This window comes from Carassius carassius, chromosome 33 (genome assembly GCF_963082965.1).
Source record: "Carassius carassius chromosome 33, fCarCar2.1, whole genome shotgun sequence".
Classification (NCBI taxonomy): Eukaryota; Metazoa; Chordata; class Actinopteri; order Cypriniformes; family Cyprinidae; genus Carassius; species Carassius carassius.
In genome coordinates this window covers 177373-183490 of record NC_081787.1, presented here as the reverse complement: position 1 = coordinate 183490, position 6118 = coordinate 177373, and the positions used below count along the sequence as shown (strand labels likewise).

At 42.2% G+C, this 6118-nt stretch overlaps 1 pseudogene; it reads right to left on the bottom strand.

Moving 5' to 3' along the window:
* Positions 1 to 4221, bottom strand: LOC132114100 (uncharacterized protein K02A2.6-like; annotated as a pseudogene).
* Between the last annotated feature and the right edge of the window lie 1897 nt (positions 4222 to 6118).

Genomic DNA, 6118 nt, shown 5'->3' with positions numbered 1-6118 from the left:
TTACTGACCGTCGTAGACATCCAGAAAGTGCACTCTCGGGCTCCCGTCTAGCTGGGCTTTGAGTCAATTCAGGCATTCTTTGAGCACTGGGTAAATCTGGCAGTTGATTGCTTTGACATCCAGATTTCAAACTCTCAGGCTCCCAGTTATCTACAGTTGGAATTGATTCAAATGTTGTCGACGTACTGAGTGATTCTGGCATTTGAATATCAGCATCCATTGACACAACATCAGTCTCATAAGGTTGAACACACAAGGCATCTTCAAAGTCTTTAGTCAGCATCTCTTTTTGTTGTCGACTGAATAATTGATCAACATGACGTCGCACTACTTGGGCACTTCCTATCGCTACTTTATAGGATACAGGTCCTGTGATATCCTGAATTACTCCCTGCACCCATTTTGGTCCATATCCAAAATTCCTAGTATACACCATATCTCCTACTTCAAAATAGCGAGATTTTGCATGTTGGTCATGTTGCTCTTTTTGAACTACTTGTTTCAATTCAATTTTGCTGGTGAAGTCGGGGTGTATTTTGTCTAAGGTGCACCGCAATTTCCTCCCCATCATCATTTCGGCAGGCGACAATCCCGTGGTAGACTGGGGTGTAATACGATAACTGAACAATGCTCTATGCAACTGGGTATCCACAGTGGTACCAGAACTTTTTTTCATGAGATCCTTAAAAGTTTGAACTGCCCGCTCAGCCAGACCATTAGATGATGGATGATACGGGGCTGAAGTAACATGTGTTATTCCATTCTTAGACATAAATTCTTTGCTTGCTTCACTTACAAAGCATTGAGCATTATCAGACACCATCATTTCAGGAATGCCATGGGTACTGAAACTCTTTCTGAGGCACTCAAGAGTAGTCGCTGTTGTTGCTGAATTTACGGGATAGGCCTCAATCCACTTAGAATGGGCATCGACTAAGATTAAAAACATCTTCCCCAGGAATGGACCAGCATAGTCCATATGCACTCTTCTCCATGGCTGTCGTGGCCACTCCCTTGGATGGAGTGGTGCACTCCCAGGGGCTTTTCTCTGTTCTTGACACACAGTACAATCTTTTACTCTGGCCTCAATGTCCGCATCTAAATTTGGCCACCACAAGTAACTCCGCGCCAGGCCTTTCATCCTCGACATACCTGGGTGAGATTGATGTAGCTGTTTCAGCAACCCCGAACGTCCTTGTTCTGGAATGATGATGCGGGCTCCCCACAGCACACACCCGTCTTGAACACTAAGCTCTTGTTGTCTCTGTTTATAAGGGGCAAACTCATTTAGATTACTGTGATTAGGCCACCCTTTAAGAACATACTCACGGACTCTAGAAAGGACAGGATCTCGACTTGTCCAATGCTTGATTTGTTCGGATGTCGTCAAAGGACTAATAATGCTGTCCAGCATTAAAACATAATCCTCCTTTGATTCTTTCTCTGGAATCTCTGGCACCGGAAGACGACTGAGGGCATCGGCATTTCCATTGTCCTTGCCAGCTCTGTAAGACATGACATACTCATATGCCCCCAACATCACTGCCCATCTCATAATTCTTTGAGAGACCATCTGTGGCACAGCTTTGAGTTCATTCAGTAAACTTAGTAAAGGCTTATGGTCTGTACAGATCACAAACTTACGGCCATACAGATATTTATGGAATTTCTTGACCCCGAACACTACAGCTAAACCCTCCTTCTCCAGCTGCGAGTAGTTTTTTTCTGCTACTGTAAGTGTTCGTGATACAAACCCAATGGGTCTCTCCGTTCCATCTGCCATCCGATGAGATAACACGGCTCCCACACCGTATGCTGAGGCATCACAAGAAAGTACTAGATCTTTTTCCTCATCATAGTGGATTAACACACGGTTAGACTGCAGTAGTTCTTTGGATTTTTTAAAGGCTTCCTCTTGTTCCTCTTTCCAACACCAGGGGACTTCCTTCTTCAAAAGCAGGTGTAATGGAGCCAGCAGTGTTGAGAGGTTTGGCAGAAATCGGTTATAAAAATTCAACAGTCCTAAATAGGCTTTCAGCTCTGTTACTGATGTTGGTCTTGGTGCCTCTTGAACTGCTTGAATTTTTTCGGGAACTGGAGGAATACCAGTGGCATCCACTTTGTGTCCCAGGAAAATTACTTCCTTTTCCAAGAATTTACACTTTCCCCTTTTCAACCTCAAACCATACTCCTCCAGCCGCTGCAACACTTTATCCAGTGTCCTCAAATGCTCCTGCTCATCTCGTCCTGTCAGCAAGATATCATCCAGATATACAGTGACTTTCGGAATATTTTTCAGGACTCCTTCCATGGTCCTCTGGAAGATTGCTGGACTGGAACTAACTCCAAAAGGTAATCTGGTGTACGTGAACAACCCTTTATGTGTATTCACGGTCACATACGGCTGTGATGTCTTATCCAACAGAATCTGTTGATATGCATGACTCATATCTAACTTGCTGAATTTTTCACCTCCAGCTAAAACTGCAAACATGTCCTCCATCCGAGGAATGGGATACTGCTCCAGTGACGACTCTCTGTTAATGGTTACTCTGTAATCTCCACAAAGTCTTACTGACCCATCTGGTTTTAAAACAGGCACAACAGGTGCTGCCCACTCTGAAAATTTCACAGGCTCTATAATATGATCTTTAATCAGACGATCCAGTTCGACTTCAACTTTCTCTCTCATAGCAAAATGTAGTGACCTTGACTTAAAAAAATGAGGCTTTGCATTACTTGGTACATAAATCTTAGCAGTGGCTCCTTTTAATGTTCCCAGTTCCTCTTTGAAAACCATTTAATGTTTCCTTAGGATATCTTGTAACAACTCTGAACTGTCTTTAATTTTTGTCACTTTTTCCCAGCTGAGTTCCAGCTCTGTGAGCCATGATCTTCCCAGTAAATTAGGCCCAGATCCTGCTACCACCACTGCTGTGAGTTCTTTGATAAGCCCTTTGTGTTTGACTTTAACCTTGATGGTACCCAGAACGTGCACTGACTGTCCGGTGTATGTTTTTAAACTGAGAGAGCTTGTTTTAAGTTTAGGCAAGTTTTTCTTAGCTTCTAATTTGCCATACTCCATCTGTGATAAGACAGTCACGCTACATCCAGTGTCAATTTCAAACTTTACAGGGCATTCATTTACAACCAGTGTCTGTGTCATGGGGGGTACATGGGGCTGTGGTGTCTCTATACTATACATGGTGAAAACGTCTTCAGATTGATCTTCCTCCTCTTCTTGAAGATAATTAGCCCTCTTTGATTGATTTCCTCTCCCCCATTTCCAAAATTTCTTGTCTTTATCAACAGCCTTTTCTTGTGGTTCCATTCTACACACTCTTCTCACATGTCCAATTTTACCACAATTATAACACTTTTCATTGGCAAATCTACAGTCTTTGGGCCCATGATTACTTCCACCACATCGATAGCACAGTCCTGTAAAACTTGACTTACTTTTTTCTCTTGTGTCCATCTTGAAAACAGTAGTACCCATTCGACTTCCTTTATCTTTATGCAAATCAGCCATATCCTTATTAGCAGCTTCAATTGCCTGAGCTTTCCTTAGCGCTGTCTCAAACGTCAGTCCATCCTCAGCCAGTAATCTCCGTTGTATGCTGTCATCATTAACACCACACACTAATCTGTCTCTCAGCATAACAGTGAGTGTGTCTCCAAAATTGCAATCTTGTGCCAGCTTCCTCAGTTCGGCCACATATTCTAAAGTGAAAGTGAAAGTGACGTGACATTCAGCCAAGTATGGTGACCCATACTCAGAATTTGTGCTCTGCATTTAACCCATCCGAAATGCACACACACAGAGCAGTGAACACACACACACACTGTGAGCACACACCCGGAGCAGTGGGCAGCCATTTATGCTGCGGCGCCCGGGGAGCAGTTGGGGGTTCGATGCCTTGCTCAAGGGCACCTAAATCGTGGTATTGAAGGTGGAGAGAGAACTGTACATGCACTCCCCCCGCCCACAATTCCTGCCGGCCCGGGACTCGAACTCACAACCTTTCGATTGGGAGTCCGACTCTCTAACCATTAGGCCACGACTTCTTCTATGCTTTCATCACAGTGTCTGTTACGTGAATTAAACTTCCACCGTTGAACAATTTCACTGGGCTTTGGATTAAAGTGATTTTTCAGCAAACTCACCAGATCCTCAAAACGTTTTGATCCCGGTTTCTCAGGACTCAGTAAATTCCTCATCAGTGTATATGTCTGAGCTCCGACACAGCTCAACAATATGGCTCGTTTTTTCTCTGGTTCCTCCACATCATTTGCCACGAAAAAATGATTCAATATTTCACAATACTCCTCCCATGATTGTGACTTATTGTCAAACGGTGTAACGGATCCCAGCATACCAGCCATAGTTCAGTTCAGTCAGTACTCCAGGTGATAGTGATTAACTTTCCTCAGCTCACCCCGTTGAACTTGGCAACCTGCTGCTCCACAGTTCTGACTTTCATCCTCGTCGCCATATGTTGTATCGTAGATTCCAAGGGAAAACTCATAAACAACAGAACTTCAGAACGGTCTCTCTTTATTAGGACTCATCTCTGTAGCCAGCAATATACACACACAAGCACACACCACACGGCATGTTCTTCTCTGCTTTTAACACTGCTACAGCCCACAAACATGGTACGTCACTGCCCCCTATTGGACCACCCCAATGCCACCCTTAACATACAACAGGCAATTTCTTGACGGTCAAGGAAAATAGTCTAGTACATTTTTTTATTAATTTGTCACCCCATATTTTTTAAAATGCTAAATGTAAACATATTTAGTGTGCCATTTAAAAATGTGTTTTATGTGCTTGAGCGTGTGTATATCCTTCGTTATAGAGACAAAATATCCCAGCAACGATGGCAATATCCAAAATCCTTGTCCTTGTGGTGAAATGTTTTGGTCCATGAGGAAACAAACTTATAAATCATACGGAATGAGTTTTTTTGAGAATGTAAAACTGCAGAACGTTTCCTGTAAGGGGTGGTTTAGGTGTAGGGTTGGTGTAAAGCAGTAGAGAATACAGTGTGTCCAGCAGAGGTCAGTGTGTCTCTGCTTTAGTGATGGGAAGTTCGATTCTTTTCCGCGAACCGGTTCTTTCGAACGGTTCGATTCAATAAACCGGTTGAAAAAACAGGTTCACCGGTTCTTATACGCTCGACGTAATGACGTCATTGGCGATGACGTAATGGCCTCAAGTCTATCAAACATTCAAATGTATAAAGTCGGGCTTTCGTCGACGGTAAAGAGATTGGTCTTGAAGAAGGCAACGGTACTACATAGACTTCTGATCGTCTTGTTGCAGTCTGCAACTGGCGGTGTGTTGTAAGATATGTTAATCTTTGTTTGGGAAAGGAAGAAAATAAAATAAGAAATGTATGCTTTTGGAACTGGATGCTCGTTCATTGTTACTTTCCCTAATGTTTGCAACTGTAAAAAAAAAAACCATTTGTGAGGATCCCATTATGTAAAAGTCTAAAGTTTAAGGTTTATTTACTCTTGTGGTTCTTAATTAATCGTTGAACGTTTATGTCTCTTTCTGTATTTTCTATCAATGCCAGAGGTATTCGTGATCTTCTGAAGAGAAAAGCTTTATTTTTGCATTGCAAAGGGAAAAGTGTAGATTTTTTTAAATTCAGGAAACGCATGCATGTTCTTCAGATGCTGTGTTTTGGAAAAATCAGTGGGAAAAGAGATGTGGTTGTCATTTGGCAGCAACCGCTCAGCGGGGGTCTATTTTACAAGATAAATTTACAGGCAAATATTAAACTACGAAAAAGATGACTGTGGTAGATGGATATTGCTTGTGTTAAATAAGGATAACGAACATTTTGTAGTGGTCAATTGTTATGCCACCAATAACAAAGTAAACAACAGAATACTTTTTTCAAATATTGAATTTAGGATTCAGCATTTTATTTCTCTTTATCCTTCAGCCCAAGTTATTTGGGGAGGAGATTTCAATACTGTGTTTAATGAAACCATTGATAGATGGCCTCCTAAAACTAGACCAGGCCCTTCTAGTGAATTGGAAAATGTATGTTTAAGATTGGGTCTTATTGATGTGTGGCGAAGTAAAAATCCAGACAAG